The 21,525-nt window shown below is 38.8% G+C and overlaps 1 long non-coding RNA gene across 1 annotated transcript; it reads right to left on the bottom strand.

The window, feature by feature from the left end:
• Positions 1-969: 969 nt before the first annotated feature.
• On the bottom strand, positions 970-18,022 carry LOC116558229. The gene is made up of 2 exons (XR_004271913.1): positions 17,990-18,022; positions 970-1,061 (listed from the first exon to the last, which is right to left on the bottom strand). It is a non-coding gene; the product is annotated as an uncharacterized LOC116558229 (long non-coding RNA).
• Positions 18,023-21,525: the final 3,503 nt, after the last annotated feature.

Below are 21,525 nucleotides of genomic sequence, written 5' to 3' on the forward strand. Positions count from 1 at the left end.
AGACACGTTCATATAATTACTTTGGCCACTTGGGCTATTTTGACTACGATTGCATATATTATATAAAAATGGCCTCATTAAAATATAAAAGCACAATTTGAATAACTAGCAAGTAATCTATGCAATAACCCTCTATTCTGTGCCTGACAATTACCCACTCCTCCTCCTATGCTTCAGCCTTGGCCTAAGCCAAAGTGAAAGGGTACAGTGAGGTGTCAGAGGTGAGGCAATAAGGTTTGTTTTCCATTTTACCTAATGTATTTTTGTTTTCTTTTAATTTTTTGTTTTAAATAATTTTAAGGTTACAGAAAATTTGCAAAAATAGTACAGAAAGTTTCCAGTTGCCCTTCACTTAGTTTTCCCTAATGTTAGCATCATCTATAACCATACTACCATTGTCAAAACCAGGAAATTAACATTGATACTATATTATTAACTGACCTACAGACACTGAGTTTCACTAGTTTCTCCACCAATGTACTTTTTCTGGTTTATGATCCAATTCAGGATTTTACATCATATCTAGTTGCCGTGTCTCTTTCATCTCCTCTATGACAATTTTTAGTCTTTCCTTTTCTTTAATGACTGTGACACTTGAAGAGTCCTGGCCAGTTATTTTGTAAAATATTACTTTAATTTATCTGATGTGTTTCCCTGCTATGACTGACTATATGCATATTTAGTTTATCCTTAGTTGACAAAAGGAGTAGAAAGTGGAAAAAAAAGAAAGTCTTTATCCTAGTAATAAGTAAAGAACTTATAAACTTAGAATGGAAATATAAACGTCAAATTTTATTATTTCAGCCTCAATGAGATGTTCATTGGGCTCAAACCAGGTTATTATAGGTTCACTTTTAAAAGACCTTTGTAAAGCACATTCTGCCTTTGGTTTCCTCATTTGCTAAACAGAGGTAACATTTGTCTTTCCTCAAGAATGTTGCATATTTCCTAGGGCGTATTATATATGAAATTTTTTTTCATTATATTTTAATTTTTGGAGATAGGGGCTTACTCTGTTGCCCAGGCTGGAGTGCGGTAGCACAATCCTAGCTTACTGCAATCTTAGGTCCCTGGGCTCAGGTGATCCTCCCTTCTCAGCCTCCTGAGTAGCTGGCATTACAGGAGCACATCACCATACCAGCCACCAGCTAATTTTTTTTTAAGAGATGGGATTTCATTGTGTTGTCCAAGCTGGTCTCAAACTCTTGGCCTCAAACAATCATCCTGCCTTGAGCCCAGGAGGTAGAGGCTGCAGTGAGCTGTGACTGTGAATTACACACATGCATACACACACATTAATGTGGAAAGGAAACCACTTCAATTCCCCCATAGAAATGATGCTTATGGTCTCTTTTGAATAAACATAGAAATTGACCCCCCAGTCTTAAAACTTGAGAAAGTTATATTTAACCAAGTTCCCTTCTCAGACAACTAACCATCAGGCCTCCCAGATAGCATCAGGGAACTGAAACATACCAGATAACCATATCTGGACAATCAGAAGCCAGATTCTTCACCCACCATGACCACCTAACCAACCACCTGCTTTCTGTTGACCCACTCCTCTTCCTTACCACACACCGCCCATTCTTGTTTTCCTGAATATCATTACATTCCTTTCCTGCTATATAAACCACTGATTCTAGTGGGTCAGAGAGATGGATTTGAGACTGTTCTCCCATCTCCTTGCCCGCAGCCCCCTATTAAAGTCTTCCTCCCTGGCAATACTCATTGTCTCAGTGATTGGCTTTCTGTGCAACAAGTAGCAGGACCTAGACTGAACCCCTGGCATTTCAGTAACAGAAACAGGGCATGAGGTATGTGTAGATATGAGTACATACTTTATTTATTTATTCATTTCATTTACCTTCAATTGTATGTGGCCATTATGTTTCACCAGTGCTTCTCAACTTGCCTTATGTGACGGCTGGTGGAATGATAGTTAGCATAACACTTACTCAGAATTTAAAATAGAATTTACTCCCAACTATACCCCAGCAATTTATCCTTAAAAGCTCTGATCCCCAAATGTGTGGGGAGACTGATGTGAGTAATAATAAAATTACCAGTCTTTCAGACCACAGTGCAATCAAATTAGAACTCAGGACTAAGAAACTCACAAAACCACACAACTACAAGGAAACTGAACAACCTGCTCCTGAATGACTACTGGATAAATAATGAAATGAAGGCACAAATAAATATGTTTTCTGAAACCAATGAGAACAAAGACACAATGTACCAGAATCTCTGGGACACATTTAAAGCAGTGTCTAGAGGGAAATTTATAGCACTAAATGCCCACATGATAAGTGGGGAAACTTCTAAAATCAACACCCTATCGCCAAAATTAAAATAACTAGAGGAACAAGATCAAACAAATTCAAAAGCTAGCAGAAGACAGGAAATAACTAAGATCAGAGCAGAACTGAAGTAGACAGAGACACAAAAAACCCTCCAAAAAATCAATAATTCAGGGAGCTGGTTTTTTGAAGAATCAGCCAAAGAGATAGACTGCTAGCCAGACTAATAAAAAAGAAAAGAAAGAAGAATCAAATAGATGCAATAAAAAATGACAAAGAGGATATCACTATTGATGCCACAGAAATGGAAACTACAATCAGAGATTACTACAAACAACTCTATGGACATTAACCAGTAAATCTAGATGAAATTGATAAATTCCTGGATACTCACACCCTCCCAAGAATAAACCAGGAAGAAGTTGAATCCCTGAATAGACTAACAACAAGGTCCAAAGTTGAGGCAGCAATTAATAGTCTACCAGCCAAAAAAAGTCCTGGTCTGGATGGGTTCACAGCCAAATTCTACCAGATATGCAAAGAGGAGCTGGTACCACTCCTTCTGAACAATACCAATAGAGAGAATACTCCCTAACTCATTTAATGAGACCAACATCATCCTGATACCAAAACCTGGCAGAGACACAACTAAAAAAGAAAATTGCAGGCCAGTATCTGTGATAAACATCGATGCAAAAATCTTCAATAAAATACTAACCAAATGCAACAGCACGTCAAAAAGATTATCCATCATGATCAAGTAGGCTTCATCCCATGGATGCAAGGCTGGTTCAACATACACAAACCTATAAACATAATCAATCACATAAACAGAACCAAAGACAAAAACCTCATGATTATCTCAACAGATGCAGAGAAGGCCTTCCATAAATTTTTTTTTTTTTTTTTTTTTTTTTTTAGTTTTTCATAAGACACTTTTATTTGGCAAATACAGACAAATTAGGCAAATAGAATAAACACATTTCAGGGATTTAAAAACATTAATAAATGCAAAGTCATAGTAATATTTCTTAATGAAACCAAAAGATGCATTTAATTAAAATTATTTCCCATTTTCTTCTTCTTTTTTTTTAATTTTATTGCTTTTTAGGTTTTGGGGTACATGTGAAGAACATGCAAGATTGTTGCATAGACACACACGTGGCAGTGTGATCTGCTGCCTTCCTCCCCATCACCCACATCTAGCACTTCTCCCCATGCTATCTCTCCTCAACTCCCCTCCCCCTGCTGTCCCTCCCCTGTTTCCCCCCAACAGACCCCAGTGTGTAGTGCTCCCCTCCCTGTGTCCATGTGTTTTCATTGCTCAACATCTGCCTATGAGTGAGAACATGCAGTGTTTGATCTTCTGCTCTTCTATCAGTTTGCTGAGAATGACTGTTTCCAGGTTCATCCATGTCCCTACAAAGGACACGAACTCATCTTTTTTATGGCTGCATAATATTCCATGGTGTATATGTGCCCCATTTTCCCTGTGCAGCCTATCATCGATGGGCATTTGGGTTGTTTCCAGGTCTTTGCTATTGTAAACAGTGCTGCAATGAACATTCATGTGCCCATGTCCTTATAGTAGAACGATTTATAATCCTTTGGATATATAGCCAGTAACAGGATTGCTGGGTCAAATGGAATACCTAGGAATACAACTAACAAGGAATGTAAAGGACCTCTTCAAGGAGAACTACAGGACACTGCTCAACGAAATAAGAGAGGACACAAACAGATGGAAAAACATTCCATGTTCCTGGTTAGGGAATAATCAATATCATGAAAATGGCCCTACTGCCCAAAGTAATTTACAGATTCAATGCTATCCCCATCAAACTACCAATGACCTTCTTCACAGAACTGGAAAAAAACACCTTAAACTTCATATGGAACCAAAAGAGAGCCTGCATAGCCAAGTCAATTCTAAGCAAAAAGAACAAAGCGGGAGGCATCACACTACCGGACTTCAAACTATACTACAAGGCTACAGTAATCAAAACAGCATGGTACTGGTACCAAAACAGAGATATAGACCAATGGAACAGAACAGAGGCCTTGGAGGCAACACAGCATATCTATAACCATCTGATCTTTCACAAACCTGACAAAAACAAGCAATGGGGAAAGGATTCCCTGTTTAATAAATGGTGTTGGGAGAACTGGTTAGCCATGTGCAGAAAGCAGAAACTGGACCCCTTCCTGACACCTTACACTAAAATTAACTCCAGATGGATTAAAGGCTTAAACATAAGACCTAACGCCTTCCATAAAATTCAACAGTGCTTTATCCTAAAAACTTTCAATAAACTAGGCATTAATGGAACGTATCTCAAAATAATAAAAGCTATTTATGACAAACCCACAGCCAATATCATACTGAATGGGAAAAAATTGGAAGCATTCCCTTTGAAAACTGGCACTAGAAAAGGATGCCCTCTCTCACTATTCCCATTCAACATAGTATTGGAAGTTCTAGCCAGAGCAATCAGGCAAGAAAAAGAAATAAAAGGTATTGAACTAGGAAAAGAGAAGTCAAATTGTCTCTATTTACAGACAACATGATTGTATATTTAGAAGACCCCATTGTCTCAACCCAAAATCCCCTTAAGATGATAAGCAACTTCAGCAAAGTCTTAGGATACAACATCAATGTGCAAAAATCACAAGCATTCCTATACATCAATAACAAACAAACACAGAGCCAAATCATGAGTGAACTCCCATTCACAATTACTACAAAGAGAATAAAATACCTAGGAATACAACTAACAAAGGATATGAGGACCTCTTCAAGGAGAACTACAAACCACTGCTCAACGAAATAAGAGAGGACACAAAAAGATAGAAAAACATTCTACGCTCGTGGTTAGGAAGAATCAATATCGTGAAAATGGCCATACTACCCAAAGTAATTTATAGATTCAATGCTATCCCCATCAAACTACCATTGCCCTTTTTCACAGAACTGGAAAAAAACACCTTAAATTTCTTATGGAATCAAAAAAGAGCCCACATAGCCAAGACAATCCTAAGCAAAAAGAACAAAGCTAGAGGCATCACACTGCCTGACTTCAAACTGTGCTACAAGGCTGCAGTAATCAAAACAGCATGGTACTTGTACCAAAACAGAGATATAGACCAATGGAACAGAACAGAGGTGTCAGAGGTAATGCCATACACCTACAACCATCTGATCTTTGACAAATCTGACAAAAACAAGCAGTGAGGAAAGGATTTCCTGTTTAATAAATGGTGTTGGGAAAACTGGCTAGCCATGTGCAGAAAGCTGAAACTGGACCCATTCCTTACACCTTATATAAAAACTAACTCCAGATGGATTAAAGATTTAAACGTATGACCTAACACCATAACAACCATAGAAGAAAACACAGGCAGTATCATTCAGGACATAAGCATAGGCAAGGACTTCATGACTAAAATACCCAAAGCAAAAGCAACGAAAGCCAAAATAGACAAATGGGATCTAAATAAACTTAAGAGCCTTTGCACAGCAAAAGAAACAATCATTAGAGTGAACTGGCAACCAACAGAATGGGAAGATAGTTTTGCAAGCTACCCATCTGACAAAGGGCTAATATCCAGAATCTACAAAGAACTAAAATAAATTTACAAGAATAAAACCAACAACCCCATAAAAAAGTGGGTGAAGGTTATGAACAGGCACTTTTCAAAAGAAGACATTTATGCAGCCAACAAACATGAAAAAAATGCTCAGCATCACTGGTCATTAGAGAAATGCAAATCAAAAACACATTGAGATACCATCTCACCCCAGTTAGAATGGAGATCATCTAAAAAAACCTGGAGACGACAGATGCTGGAGAGGATGTGGAGAAATAGGAACACTTTTACACTGTTGATGGAAGTGTAAATTAGTGCAACCATTGTGGAAGACAGTGTGGCAATTCCTCAAGGATCTAGAAATAGAAATATCATTTGATCCAGCAATCCCATCACTGGGAATATACCCAAAGGATTATAAACTGTTCTATTATAAAGACACATGCACAGGTATGTTCATTGTGGCACTGTTTACAATAGCAGACTTGGAACCAGCCCAAATGCCCATCAAGGATAGACTGGATAAAGAAAGTGTGGCACATATACACTATAGAATACTATGCAGCCATAGAAAATGATGAGTTCATGTCCTTTGCAGGGACATGGATCTGGAAACCATCATTCCCAGTGAATTGACACAAGAACAGATAGCCAAACACTGCATGTTCTCACTCATAAGTGGGTGCTGAACAATGAGAACACATGGACACAAGGAGGGGAACATCAAACGCTGGGGTCTGTTGTGGGGAGGGGGCTAGGGGAGTGATACCAGGGTATAGGGAGCTTGGGGAGGGATAACATTAGGAGAAATACCTAATGTAGGTATAAGGGGTATGGAGGCAGCAAACCACCATGGCATGTGTCTACCTATGTAACAATCCTTCAAGATCTGCACATGTACCCCTGAACTTAAGGTATAATATAAAAATAATAATAATAAAATTCCAATCTCCTACACAGCTGGCTCTGCATGAAGTATTCTTTCTCTATTGCAATTCCTCTTTCTGGATAAATCAGCTCTGTCTAGGCAGTGGGCAAGGTGAACCCATTGGGCAGTTACAGAATTGGTTCTGTGACACAATCTTTGGTACCCCCACCATTAGTCCAGGGCAAGAATGAACGTCAAACTACAATTTAGACTCTGTTTCTTAGTTGGAAGTCTTCAGTGCTAGATGGAGACCATCACACAATTGGTCAGAAAAAGATGAGCCTAGGGTGCAATGTGAAGCAAGAAAGAGATTTAAAAAAAAAAAAATCCACCTTCAAAGTAAGTCTGTTATGCAACAAAACCAATGACATTTAATAAAATAGCTAACGGACCCAAAAACTCAGAATAGAAATTTGCTCTAGATGGAATTTACTTAATGGAGCAGTATGAGAAAGAATTTAAAATAAGGATGTTTATGATGTTCAAAAGAGATTAGTGAAGACATTACTTGCATTAAAAATAACATATAATTGCTTTTAAGGACAGCAAAGAAGGATAACGAAAATTAATCCTTAACATTAAAATGTTTTTTAAATAAACTTAGATGTTAATAGACCAATGTTCGTAAATTGTTAATATTTTTTGTGCCAAGAACTATTTTCTGTGCTTTATACATATTGGCTCTCTTAATAGTCATAAACACTATGACGTAACTATATTATTCCCATTTTACAGATGAGGAAACTGAGATCCAGAGAAGCTAGTCATTTTCCAAGCCTAATAGATAATGAATAGAAGTTGAATTTGAATCTAGACAGGCTGGCAGCAGAGCTTTTAGCTTTTACACACCTCGTAATTCTGCCTATACCTAAGTCTTGAATGAACAGTTGAAAAGAGAATTTGTGAAATGGAAGATAAGGGAATTAAAATAAATCTAAACTGAGTCTGTCATAGAAAGACAAAGAAATAAACAAGTAAATCACAGCTATAAGACACTTTGAAAGACATTCATGTCCAGCACTTGACTGACTATCAGGAACTCTGGCAGAACAGAATGAAGGAAATGATGGAGAGGCAGCATTTGAAGAAATAATTAAAGGAAATTTCCCCAAATTAAATAAAGATGTGAATTTTCAGATCAAAGGTGCTCAGGGCTGGGCAGGATAAGATGCAGAGCATTAGAGATAAAGAGAATCTTTAACACTCTTTAAATAAAGGGCAAATTCACAACGAATTGAATGTAGAACATACTTATCAGCTACAATAGATGATAACAGAGTAATATTTTACAGTGCTAAGGGAAAATAATAAAAAACAGGATGTGTGCCCAGCAAATGTATCATTAAAGTAAAGGCAAAATAAAGGTATTTTTAGATACAAGATGGAGAAGTAATCAAGAGAATTCATCAGCTAATCACAAGTGTTCTAGGAAGGAGACAAGGAGATTTGATGGCAGATGGACAAGGAAAATGCAATAAAGGTAATGGAGGCCGAGACTGGAGCTATGGGGCTGCAAGCTAAGGAATGGTGACAGCCACCAGAAGTTGGAAAAGGCCAGAGAGAATTCTTTCCCAGAGCAGCCCTGACTGCATCTTGATTTTGGACTTCTGGGCTCTAGTACCGTAAGAGAATACATTTTTTTTATTTGTTTTAAGCCACAAAATTTGTGCTGATTTGTTATGGCAGCCAGAGAAAACGAATACACCTCCTAAATTAAAAACAAAAACAACAAAACAAAACAAAGCTTGAAAACAGCAAAAACAGAAATCTTTCTATAGCTTTGAAACAGCAGGGGTAAAAAGAAGTCCATGCACACACCATGGCAACAAAGATGGTAATGTCCCAGTGAATAAAGCTAACAGATAAACAGGTATGAAAGACCTCAGTGAAGAAAATTTTAAACTACCATTAAAAGAAACAATAGAAGACAAACCTGAGTTTTTGATTGGATAAATAAATACTATAAAGCTAAAAATATAATAAATACTCAGTTCAAGACAGTGGTTACCTCTAGAGAAGGAAAAAGAGAGGAAAAGAAGGGAGAAAAATGGAATCAAGCCTTGACCACATCTCTAATGTTTTGTATCCTTGAATTAAAAATCTGAAAATATCTGAAGCAAATATGGCAAAATATAAAGGGTCCTTTGAGTTCAGTGGTGGGCATGTGGATATTATATTATTCTGTTATTTTTATATTTGAGATATTTAACAAAAATCTAAAAGAATAGAAACAAATATAAGTAAAATAAAGTGGGTTCCTTTCACAGCAAAGTGGTGTGTTCAAAAAATAGGCTTATGTCTTTCATCTTGATTTTGTTTTTTTATAAGAGGCCTTTGAAGTTGCTGACACAAATAGGTTTACATGATTTTGACATCAAGGGCACTGGAATCTGGGTAGTGACTGCTAATGGAATTTGGCAAAGATAGAACAAACAATCATCTCTAAGCATGAGGGGAGGTGGAGATGCCAGAGTTGAGATATCATGTGTTCTCCTCTTACTTTGAAAGGGATTCCAAAACATAACTTAAACAAATACTTTCAACAACTGTTTGTCGTTGTTGTTTTAATGCACTTCTTTTCAGATAACTTGAACAGGATAGAGGCATTGCCTGGACTATGTAGTGATTGGAACCAGATGTGCGAGAAAGGAGAAATTGACTCCAAAACCAATGAGAGGTTGTGTGACACGGAAGGAGAATCCAGACCAGAGTCAGGAAACTTGGTTCAAGTTTTAGCTAGCTAGCTGCAAGGCATCTACAACTTTCTTTCTTTAAAAAAAAATGTTTTGTTTTTTGAGACAGTGTCTCACTCTGTCACCCAGGCTGGAGTACAGTGGCACAATCATGGCTCACCACAGCCTCTATCTCCTGGGCTCAGATCATCCTCCCACCTCAGGCTCCTGAATAGCTAGGACTATAGGTGCTCACCTCCATCCCTAGATAATTTTTGCATTTTTTTTTAGAGACAGGGTTTAGCCATGTTGCCCAGGCTGGTCTAGAATTCCCAGACTCTAGCAATCCAACCCATCTCAACCCCTGAAAGTACAAGGATTACACGGGTACACCAGTCAACATCTACAATTTTCATCAATTCTCTGGGGTTTTCCCTTATCTATAAAATGAGGAAATAAGTTTAAGTAATGACTGACATCACAGTGGGCATGAACATGCTATCACTATCCCTTAGTGTTGTTGTGCCTTTTATACTTTAAATAAAACAACCATCCCAAAATACTTTATTTTTCTTGTTCCTAGGGCTTTTCAGTGATTAATGAAAGTGAGAAGACTAGATCCTGAGATCACATCACACTTTTTCTGCTTTTTAAATTTTTCTCATCACTGTCAGTTTTTATTTTCATTGAGAGAATAAAAGTACATAAAAATTTCCCGAGATGACAACCTTCCATTCTTGAAAATTTGATCTCATGACTTTTTTTTTTAATGAAATATTTAACTTTTATCTTAGATTCAGAGGTACATGTGCAGGTTTGTTATATAGGTAAATGTGTGTCATAGGGGTTTGGTGTGCTATTTCATCCCTCAGGTAATAAGCCTAGTACCTGATAGGTAGGTTTTTAATCCTCCCCCTCCTCCCACTCTCCACCTTCAATTAAGCTTCAGTGTCTGTTGTTCCTTTTATTATGCAAAGTATTTTTGATATTTTAAAATTACATTAAGAAAATTCTATAATACCTCTACCCAGAGCTGAAAACATATGAATAAGTATTATGAAAGAGAACCTGAAGTCATGGCTTGGTTAATAAGTTGAACTGCTTGTTCATGTATTGAGTCTTCACCAGAGGATGTAACAGCCTACTGGATGGCTGCAGCAGAGACCAGTAATGGTTCCTCAATGGCCTTCTTTCCTTCTTCCTTTTATTCATATAACCACCAGAGTTTTAGCAGGGCTAAATTATCAACACAGAACCCTTCTGACATCACGTGCCAGAGATTTTCCCCGACACAACAAGTAAGCAATCAATTCTGCAGTGAATATCAGCTGGTGTCCTCTAATTTTTATTTTTTTGAGACAGGGTCTCACTCTGTGGCACAGGCTAGAGTGCAGTGGTGTAATCATAGCTCACCTTAGTCTTGAACTCCTGGGCTCAAAGGATTCTCCCACCTCAGCCTCCCTAGTAGCTGGGTCTACAGGAACATACCACCACACTTGGCTACTTTATGCAGAGCTGAGGTCTTGCTATGTTAGCCAGTCTGGTCTAAACTCCTGGCCTCAAGCGATCCTCCTGCCTTGGGCTCCCAAAATGCTGAGATTATAAGTGTGAGCCACCATGCCTGGCCACTCTAATTTAACTCTATTCTGACATTGTCTACCTGGAGATAGCATGAGATCTCACAGGTTGAGGGCTCAGTCCCCAAGAGTCTCTCCGTTTCAGATGCCAGTTGCAAGTATAGGTTGTGACCTGTGTTTTTGCCCAATAAGCTCTAAATTGAGGTTCTCATGATCCTCTCCTTGGGTTGGATTTGTTTGTTAGGGCAGCTCACAGAATTCAGGGAAATAATTTACTTGCATTTTCTGTTTGATTTTAGAGGATATTGCAAAGGTTACAGATGAATAGCCAGATGGAACAGGTGCATAGAACAAGGCATGGGAGAAGGGGCACAGGAGCTTCCATGACTTCTCCAATCATAACACCCAGCTGGAAGGAGCCTCCACATGTTCAGCTATCAGAAAGTTCCTGTAACCCAGGCCTTTAGGGTTTTTATGCGAGCTTCACTGCATTGACATGATTGATTAAATCATTGGCCACCAGGATCAACTTAAACTTCAGCCCCACTTGTCTCGCCAGAGATTGGGAAGGGTGAGGCAGGGTGAAGCCAAAAGTCCCAAACCTCTAACCATCCCTTGATCTTTCTAGTGACCAGTCAGTATCTTAAAGTGACCTAGGGGTTTCCAGCCACCAGTCATCTCATTAGCATACAAAAGATATCCCAAATCCAAAGATTCTAGGAGCTGTATGTCAGGAAACAGAGACAAATATCAAATACATACTTCACAATATTACAGCTGGGCAATTGGCTTCCCAGCTATTGATTGCCTTTCTCAACCTCTTTGGTAGCTAGATGTGCATGCAAATGGAAGTTACGACAGCACTTTCTAGATCTCATACTTTGAAAAGAGAGTGTTGCATGCTTTTAACTTTCTCTTTCCCCTTCCTGCAGGCTGAAATTTGATTGTGGTCCTAGTGAGAGAGCTTTGACATTGTAAGAGTCAATTATTGAGGATGGCAATGATGGAGCAATAAGATAGAAGGAGCCTGGATCCCTGGATGACTTGTGGAGCAAGTCATTTCACCAGGACTGCAGACAGCTCACTTGTGGATTGTTATGTAAAAGAGAAATTAAAATCTATCTTCTTTGAGCCCCAAAGTTGTGGTCGCTCTGTTACAATAGACTACTCCCAGCCCTAATTAATAGAATGACTGAAAAGTAGATTAAATTTTCAGCAGCGGTCCCAAAGTAGATGGGAACCTTTATCAAGGATCTGTGACTGCCAGGAAAACCAGGAACAAATACTGTAATAGCTTGAATCTAAACAAGAGAAAACAATCAGAAAAATTCACACAGAAGGACATTCTGTAAAATGATGGTCTTGGATCCTTAAAACATGTCAGCATCACGAAAGACAAAAAGAGGTTGGGTATCAGATTAAAGAAGCCTAAAGGATCATGACAATTAAATGTAGTGCATGATCCTTAATTGGATATTGATCTAAACATATATATATATATATATGTATGACATTATTGATACAACTGGAGAAATTGGAATATGAAATACATATTGAATAACAAAACAGTATCAGTGTTACATTTCTTTAAGCACTGTAATTATATTAATTATATTGTGGTAATATAAGAGAACATGGGAAACATGCTGGAGTATTGGGGGGTAAACTGTTTAATGTGAGCAACTTATTCCTAAATATTTCAGCAAACAAATAATAATAGCAATAACTTGTATACATGGCAAAATATCAATAATTCATAAATCTAGATGAATCTAAGTGAAAGGTATATTGATATTCTTTGTACTATTCTTAAAATATCTCTGTAGGTTTGTTACTTTTAAAAATAAAATGTCGGGAAAGACAGAAAGTACACGAGTAGCTTTCAGATTTTGAGGTAGGAAAAATGCCTTATACAAGACACACAAAAATGACTATATAAGAAAAGACTGAAGTATTTGACTGTATTGCCGTGGTGACAAGACTGCTTGGGTTCAAATTCTGATCCTCTCATTAATCAACTACAGAAAGATGATCATGGACAAGTCATGTAGATTCACTAGGTCCCAGTTTCCTTATGTTTAAAACTGGGAAAAACAAAAGCAACTACTTCCTAAGGTTGTTATGAGTAGCACATAAAATAATACACATGAAACAGAGTGGCAAGTTGGTACCAGTACCCAGACGATGAGAGTTGCGGCTGCTTGAGTGACTGATGGGGCTCGGCCGGCGCTTCCCCCCTCTCCATCCACATCTTTACTATTCTCACTTCGTGTCTGAGGCTCCAGTTTCCATGAGCTTCTTTTTCCTGAATATTCATATTCATTTTCTCACTCACCTTTCCACATGCTACTCCCACTGCATGGAACACCTTTATGAAAGTTTTTGTTTTTTACCAAAATGCTACTTATCTTGCACATCTCCTCTAACAATCTTTTTCTGGGCAGAGTCTTCTCTACTCCCCAAACCAAGCTTAGCTTAGGTGCTCTCCTACGTGCTCACATAGACCCCTCATGGCCAAACACTGCTGAAGACTAATTGAATGAATTCCCAGCATGACTAGACAGCTTCCTCAATGCACTGACCTGGCACAAAAGTGCTCTATAGAGGAGTTTAAAAACTAGTAGAGAGTAAGAGTTGCTGGGGACTACCTCCTTTCCTTCTCACCCTTACAACATTCTTTGTGCTACACTGATCCTTCCTTATCCACACCCCTAATAGTCCATAGAGGGAACTTGTTCTAAGGTAAGCAGGCCAATGCAAACCTACCCTTGAATTACAAAGAAGCTGAGAAGTCAAAGAAAGAGGCCGACAAATCCAGTTTCTTATGTAAACACACACACACACACACACACACACACACACACACGCACACTCTTAATTGCTGCGAACAGAAGCCATGTCTGTGTGTTGGGTGACAGTGAGACTAGATGGTGGATCCTGGTGCCATTAACCCCTAAAACCCAGAGCTCATACACCACAGGGAAAGGATATATAGGACACGTGTAGGAAAAGGCAAGAAGGCTTTGTGAATCTGCCTAAGGGCTGGATTTATGGGCAAGATTTAGAGTTAGTACCTGCCCTTACACAAGGAACAGTAGATAAAACAGAAATTTAGAGGCATTCCTGGAACTGGTGTTAATCAGAAGTCAACAAGGTGGGTTAGCATCCAAGAGGGAGTTGCTTTAGCTGCCATAAAACTGTTAAATGGCAATCATGGACCAATCCCCAACATGGATCTTGTTCTCTGGCTTGGAGAAGTATCACATTTCAGAAGGCTCTACGGTAGCTTTTTGTGAGTTAGGGTAGGCAAAGCAGGAGCTCACAGCTCTGGGATTTGGATCTGTTGGAAAGCCGACAACCACCCAGCACAGGCCATTGTTTTGTCCCTTGTGAATCACACACCCACCTGGCACTTGGCTCGATAATGTCCTATTAATACGAGGTATGCGTATCCACAGCATGGAATGGCAAGGCAGGATCTGCCTCCCATCACTGTAACCTTGACAGGAAGTGGCTTTGAAGATGACTAACTGCCTAAAGCTAGAAAATGTTGGCAAGACAGAGTGTTTCCCTCTGGCCGCCCCATTCCCTCCATTGCCCTCTGGCTCAATTCCTATCCCCTGTGTCATAAACATGTTGTCCTTGCTCCCTTCTGAGTGTGGCTGGTGTCATCTCTGTTCAGGTTGCCTTCCAGGGCAGACATCCAAGCTTCAAGAACTCACAGTCTATACTGGGACCATCTTGTGGGCAGCTGGGGCACACGGATCCCCGTGGAGCAGAGTTCTGTTGACCTTGAAGGACTGGCACATCGGAGGGGTGTAATAAAGCTTGTCTTCTCACAACATGTTTGTGAGGTAAACCATGGTGTTAGCCGCAAAAGTGATCATGACATCAAAGACAAATGTATTGCAGAAGAGAATGTCCACATTAAAGGAGACAGAAGCTACTTATCCAAAAATTGACAGAAAATCCCTTATTATACCATCTACACCATTACCTTAATTCTTTCATCAGGATTGGTAGAGTCAAAAAATTCCTATATATGGTTCAATTCAATAAATGATTAATGAGCAAGAACTTTATACCAGTAACATGTAACATGCCATAGGGATAAGGAAAAAAAAAAAAAGACAAAGCTAGGTCCATCATTTGTCTTGAGAAACATAGACCCCAGCTACTCCAGTCTCAATCCTGCCTTTAGAACGCCATTGGTGAACGCTCACACATGTTTTTTCCCTTCACCTGGAGGTTATCCATTTCTTTAATGAATTTAGTTCCCCATGTCTGGAATCTTTCCATCCAGAGCTTTTAAGACTCTCTTGAGGTGCATTCTAGAACTATATACAGTCTCTTCGAGGTTTAGACAAAACATATTTTCTATAAGATGGAGTCATATTTTCTGTATATTTCTCTTGGTTTCTAGGCAATACCCAATGGAGGCTGGCCCTTGTTGTCTTTAGGAGCGTATTAGAAAGATGTATTCTAGGCTGTACACATTCATTTCTTGGACTATATCAGGTACAGTCTAACAGCTTCAAATCTGGTTTGCATTACTTAAGACTACATGTGATAAGGTTACATTATTTACAAAGTGTATTTACAAAGCCAGGCATGGTGACTCATGCCTGTAATTCCAGCACTTTGGGAGGTCGAGGCAGACGGATCACTTGAGGCCAGGAGTTCGAGGCCAGCCTTGCTAGCATGGTAAAAACCCGTCTCTACTAAAAAATACAAAAATTAGCCAGGTGTGGTGGCATATGCCTGTAGTCCCAGCTACTTACTTGGGAGGCAGAGGCATGAGAATCACTTGAACCTGGGAGGCAGAGGTTGCAGTGAGCCAAGATCATACCACTGCACTCTGGCCTGGGTGACAGAGTGAGACTCTTGTCTCAAAAAAAAAAAAAAAAAAAAAAAAAAGGGTATTTACACTTAAACACACTGAAGCTCATAGGCCATTCTCCTGAGTCCTTAAATCACTTTATTGAGATACTCCTACACTGTATCCCTGTGTCTAAGGACTGTCTACTTAAAACCTCAATAATTCAAAGATAATTCTATTCTTTGATGAATGTCTGGTTGACTCTTTGAAAAAGGCAATGCCAAGGTTAGAAACTGTAATCAAGAAATGTGGTGTGCCAGCCTGGGCAATATAGTAAGCCCCAATCTCTACAAAAAAAGTAAAAAATTAGCTGGCCCAATGATATACACTGTTAGTTCCAGCTACTTGGGAGGCTAAATTGGAAGGACCACTTGAATCCAGAAGTTTGTGGCTGTAGTGAGCCATGATCATGCCACTGCACTCCTGCCTGGGTGAAAGACTGAGACCCTACTGAAGGGAAGAAAGGAAAGAAGGGAGGGAAGGGGATGGGGAGGGGAGGGGAAGAGAAAGAAGGACAGGGAGGAGAGGGGGGAAAGAAAGATGTAAAAAGAAGTGGAGGACCTTAGGAACCAGCCCAATTAAAAATGGAGCCCTACCTCTGCCGTGTACTCTGTACATGAACTTGGCCAAGTCACTGAATCCCTCTGAAATTCAGTTTCCTCAGCAGCAAAACTGGGGTAATAATACTGACTATAGTATGGTAAGAGAATTAGCAATAATGCCCAAAATACATTTAGAGAGTGCCCACAGCACTGTCTCATAGAACTTTCTATAATGGTGAAAATTCCCTCATTCTCCAAGATTTAGAAAAATACAAAAAAAAAAAAAAAGAAGAAAATTCCCTATTTTGTCCAGTTTTACATAGGTGGCTACTGACTATTTGCGATGTGGCTAGTGTGACTGAGGAATTTTTGTTTTTATTTTTATTTTTTTAATCATATATATTTATTCACTCCCTCAGTAACTGAATCCTAACCAAATGAATTTATAATATATTCTAGTCTAGTTTTATTAGGATTTGTGCCATATGTATAAAGTGAAAACAAAGAAAATATATCGCTACATCAACTTATATTATTCATGCATATAAAGTTCTGTGTATCTGCCCATGTGATTGAGAAGACGCATTAGGAAGTCTACTACAATAACAACAACAAAAAAAGGTTATTTGAGTCAAATCAAAACAATAAATGGGCCAGAGAAAAATTGTAAAATATTTGTTTTACACTTTCCTCCAGTGACACATAAAACATTATCTTCTTCTCTAAGCGATTATGAACATTTCTACTCTGTCATGCGGCATAAAGTGGAGATTTGTTTAAAATCATTTATGTCTGTAAAGTTACACAAGCTTCCCTGTACTTCAGAGAAAGTATATTTTTGATCACTTCAACTGTTAAAGGCCCTTGGTTCTTATTTGTAGTTATACCCAGATAGATGAAAATATAGAAGCAGTCTTAACCAACCTCTAATTAAATAATTTATCAGATTCATTATACATTCTATTCCCCCTGTGTGTTATTTCCTCCAGCAGTTATTGGCAGTATGCAGAATACTCTTGAATGTTAGGTCCCTCTCTGCTATGCCCATCCACTTCCTCTCCTCCAGGTGGGAGGTACAGCCTGTCAAGAGTTAGCTGTGCGCTGGCCATGGTGAGACTGAGGAATTTTTAAATTTAAGTTTAAATAGTCCCATGTGGCTACTGTATTAGACATCACAAGTCTAGGCTATGGTATGTCCTCTAAAGATGACAGTCATTGACATGATTAATAATGGGAATTTTGAATTTGTTGACCAGGGATGGTCTAAAACAAAGAACAAAGAAAAACACAAAACAAACAAGAAAACACAACTCCAGCAAACCAAGAATTCTCATTAATGCTTCCTGAGATTGTCTACAAGACCTTATACATATTAACCTGAGAACATCTAGATAAAGTCTTTTATTTTATTTTATTTTATTTATTTTATTTTATTTATTTTGGAGACAGACTCTTGCTCTGTTGCTGAAATGCAGTGGTGCAATCTCGGCTCACTGCAACCTCTGCCTCCCACGTTCAAGCGATTCTCGTGCCTCAGTCTCCTGAGGGACTACAGGTACCTGCCACCATGCCTGGCTAATTTTTTATATTTTAGTAGAGACAGGGTCTCACCATATTGCACAGTTGGTCTTGAACTCCTGAGCTCAGGCAATCCACCTGCCTTGGCCTCCCAAAGTACTAGGATTACAGGCATGGCCTAGATACAGACTTTTAATTCCTCACTGTTTCATGTCTCTGGGTCCTTTCCACACTCCTGAGCCCAGCAGTGACACCAGGACTTCCCTTCCTTCTCACCGCTGGTATGCCACCTCTGCTGCCATTATGTCAAATATGACATAAGGAAGTATCCTCCTGAGGTCCTAAGTTGAAAACCACATAGTCCCTAATGCTGCAATCCTCAAGTCACCAAAGATACCACAAAAGTCCCTAAGAGAGAATGTGCTTTTTTTTCGGGGGGAGGGGGGCAGAATTATCTCTACCTAGAAGCTTATGAAAAATAAAAAAGAATCTCTGAATGTGTCAGATCCATTACTTCCATGCACTTTGTTCACCCTGTAATCAGATACAAACCAGGCTTCAAGACTGTTCAGCTCAGCCAACAAATACTGCTGGAAGTAACTTTATCACACACATTTCTCAATAGAACTCTGTATCAGTTTCTAAAAATACCAACCATTCTGGGCCAGGCAGTCTTGTAGACACTGCAGTCTAAGTAACTTGAGTTTTAATAGTTCCAACCTCTCTGATCTCCAGTGAGTGTCCATCCACGAAAAAAATATGATTTAAATTACAGAAATTCTTTTGTTTATTGTTTAGAGCCTTGGTCATATAGTCTGGATGGATAATTAGGGTGTATTTTTAAATATAGCAAATGAAACAGAGTAAACTCAAGATTAGTCCTATGCTTTATAAACCGGACATAAAGAGACTGATATATTAGAATTTGCCAGAAATCCCAGAAGGATGCCAAAAATGATGAAAAATTAGCCTGAATCTTGAAAAAAGTATGAAGGTATAAATGAGTTAGACACAGTGCTTTCAGGCAAACATATCCTTTGTAATGTGGAGACTTGTAATAAACAGGCAGAAAAGCACAGTGAAATCCCAAATAATGGAATGCTGAAGCTGGAAGGTTTTTATAAGCTGGGCAAGCTGTTTGTTCTGCAGGAAAAAAGCAGAAGCCTGCAAATTGTTGTGATTTTCCCATAGTTACACAATTAGCTAACGATGGAGCTCAGAACTGGAATGTCCTGGCTCTCATTCTAGTCTTCTTTCCAGCATACCCAAAAGTTGCCCAATTTAGGGGTAAATTCCTTTCTTCCTAATGAGCAACAAAACCCTCGGCTGGGAAGTCACCTTCCCTATTCAAGAAGAGGTTCTTTATTTAGCCCAGGGTTTCTCAACAGTACCAGAATTCAAAGGAGGGCAGCTGTGTTGGTGGACTTGTGAATCATGTTAGCAGGAGCATCAGGAGTTTCACCTACTGAATGCTACAAAATCAAATTTAGGACCTTCAGGAGGAACTGAATTGTTTAACTCCCCAGGGATGCAGAGCTTGCTGAGCAGATGCCTGAGAGTCGTGAGATGATGCAGAACATGCTGTTTACTCTCTAAGGGAAGCCAGATGTAGTCACCACAACAGAATTCCAAATTCCCTGTCCAGGAACACACTCCTGATGTACTCAATGCAAATGCAAATTCCTGCTATAGAATCAACTAAGTTTCACAGGAGTGCCCACCACATGGCAGGTGTATTCCTGGCCTGTGAGGCTGAGATGGCATGAGTCCAGATGGCACTAGAATTGAGTTGACTTGTCAGCCCATGCACAATTTTTTGAGTATATATCAAGTTCTAGTCTAGTTCCTGTAAAAGATAAAAATGGACACCATTTAGTCCATCAGAAATATTTACTGAGCCCTAGCAGTGCTCTGGATGCTGAAGTACAGCTCTCCTGGATGCTGTTACATTGCTCCCACCTCTGTGATCCTGTGGCATGTGGCTTGCGCCTCTGTAAGAGCCCAGTTTGACTTGGGATATTTACTTGTATAAGTTTACTTTCCTTTTTCTAGAATGTAATTCCTCCATAGCAAGGAATGGAGAATTTTTCATAAGATAAGATAAGTAAACCTGTTAGCATTTGCCAGGCGCCAACAAAACTGATGACACTCACCACTGTAATTCAATTCGACTGAACAAGCTCTAGTTGCTTATCTATTAGATTGGGTGTAATAGTAACTGCAGTTTTTGCCATTAATGGCAAAACCATGCTAGGTGCTGTTGGGCACAGACAACCCCCTAAATTTGCATGTCTTTCCCTCCAGATATTTGCAATATTTTATAGGGAGCATAGAGGGAGAAAATACAATTATCAGTGGAGTCCAAGGTTATTTAACTAAATGAGAAAATGCAATAATCTAACCAGGTAGTTGATAAAGGTGGAGGGAACAGTGTATAGCTAAAAGACTCTACTAGGTCTAGTGAGGGCTTCCAGTACTATGTTGAAGAGGAGTGGTGAGAGTGGGCATCCTTGTCTTGTTCCAGTTCTCAGAGGGAATGCTTTCAACTTTTCCCCATTCAGCATTATATTGGCTATGTGCTTGGCACAGATGGCTTTTATTACATTAAGGTATGTAACTGGTAAGCTGATTTTGCTGAGTTTTAATCATAAAGAGATGCTGAATTTTGTCAAATGCTTTTTCTGCATCTATTGAAATTATCATTTGATTTTTGTTTTTAATTCTGTTTATGTGGTATATCACATTTATTGACTTCCATATGTTAAATTATCCCTGCATCTCTGGTATGAAACCCACTTGATCAGGGTGGATTATCTTTTTGATAAATTGCTGGACTCGGTTAAGGATTTTAGCATCTATGTTCATCAAGGATATCAGTCTATAGTTTTCTTTTTTGGCTATGTCCTTTGCTGATTTTGGTATCAGGGTGATGCTGTCTGCATGGAATAAATTGGGAGGGATCTTCCTTACTCTATCTTGTAGAATAGTGTCAGTAGGATTGGTAGCAATTCTTCTTTGAATGTCTAGTAGAATTCTGCTGTGAATCTATCTGGTCCTGGACTTTTTTTTTTTTTGGTAACTTACAAATTACTATTTAAATTTCACTGCTTGTTATTGGTCTGTTCAGGGTATCTAATTCTTCCTGATTTAAGCTAGGAGGGTTATGTTTTTCCAGGAATTTATCCATCTCTTCTAGGTTTTCTAGTTTATGTGCATAAAAGTATTCATAGTAGCCTTAAAAGATATTTTGTATTTCGGTGGTGTCAGTTGTAATATCTCCCATTGTGAAAATGACGATTCTACCAAAAGCAATCTACAAATTCAGTGCAATCCCCATCAAAATACCAGCATCATTCTTCACAGAATTAGAAAAAAAAAATTCCAGATTTCATACAGAACCAAAAAAGAGCCCTCATAGCCAAAGAAAGACTAAGCAAAAAGAACAAATCTTAAGGTATCACACTACCTGATTTCAAACTATGCTATAAGGCCATAGTCACCAAAACAGCATTGTACTG

Source organism: Sapajus apella, unplaced genomic scaffold, assembly GCF_009761245.1.
Source record: "Sapajus apella isolate SASKATOON/1434 unplaced genomic scaffold, GSC_monkey_1.0 scaffold21, whole genome shotgun sequence".
Taxonomy (NCBI): Eukaryota; Metazoa; Chordata; class Mammalia; order Primates; family Cebidae; genus Sapajus; species Sapajus apella.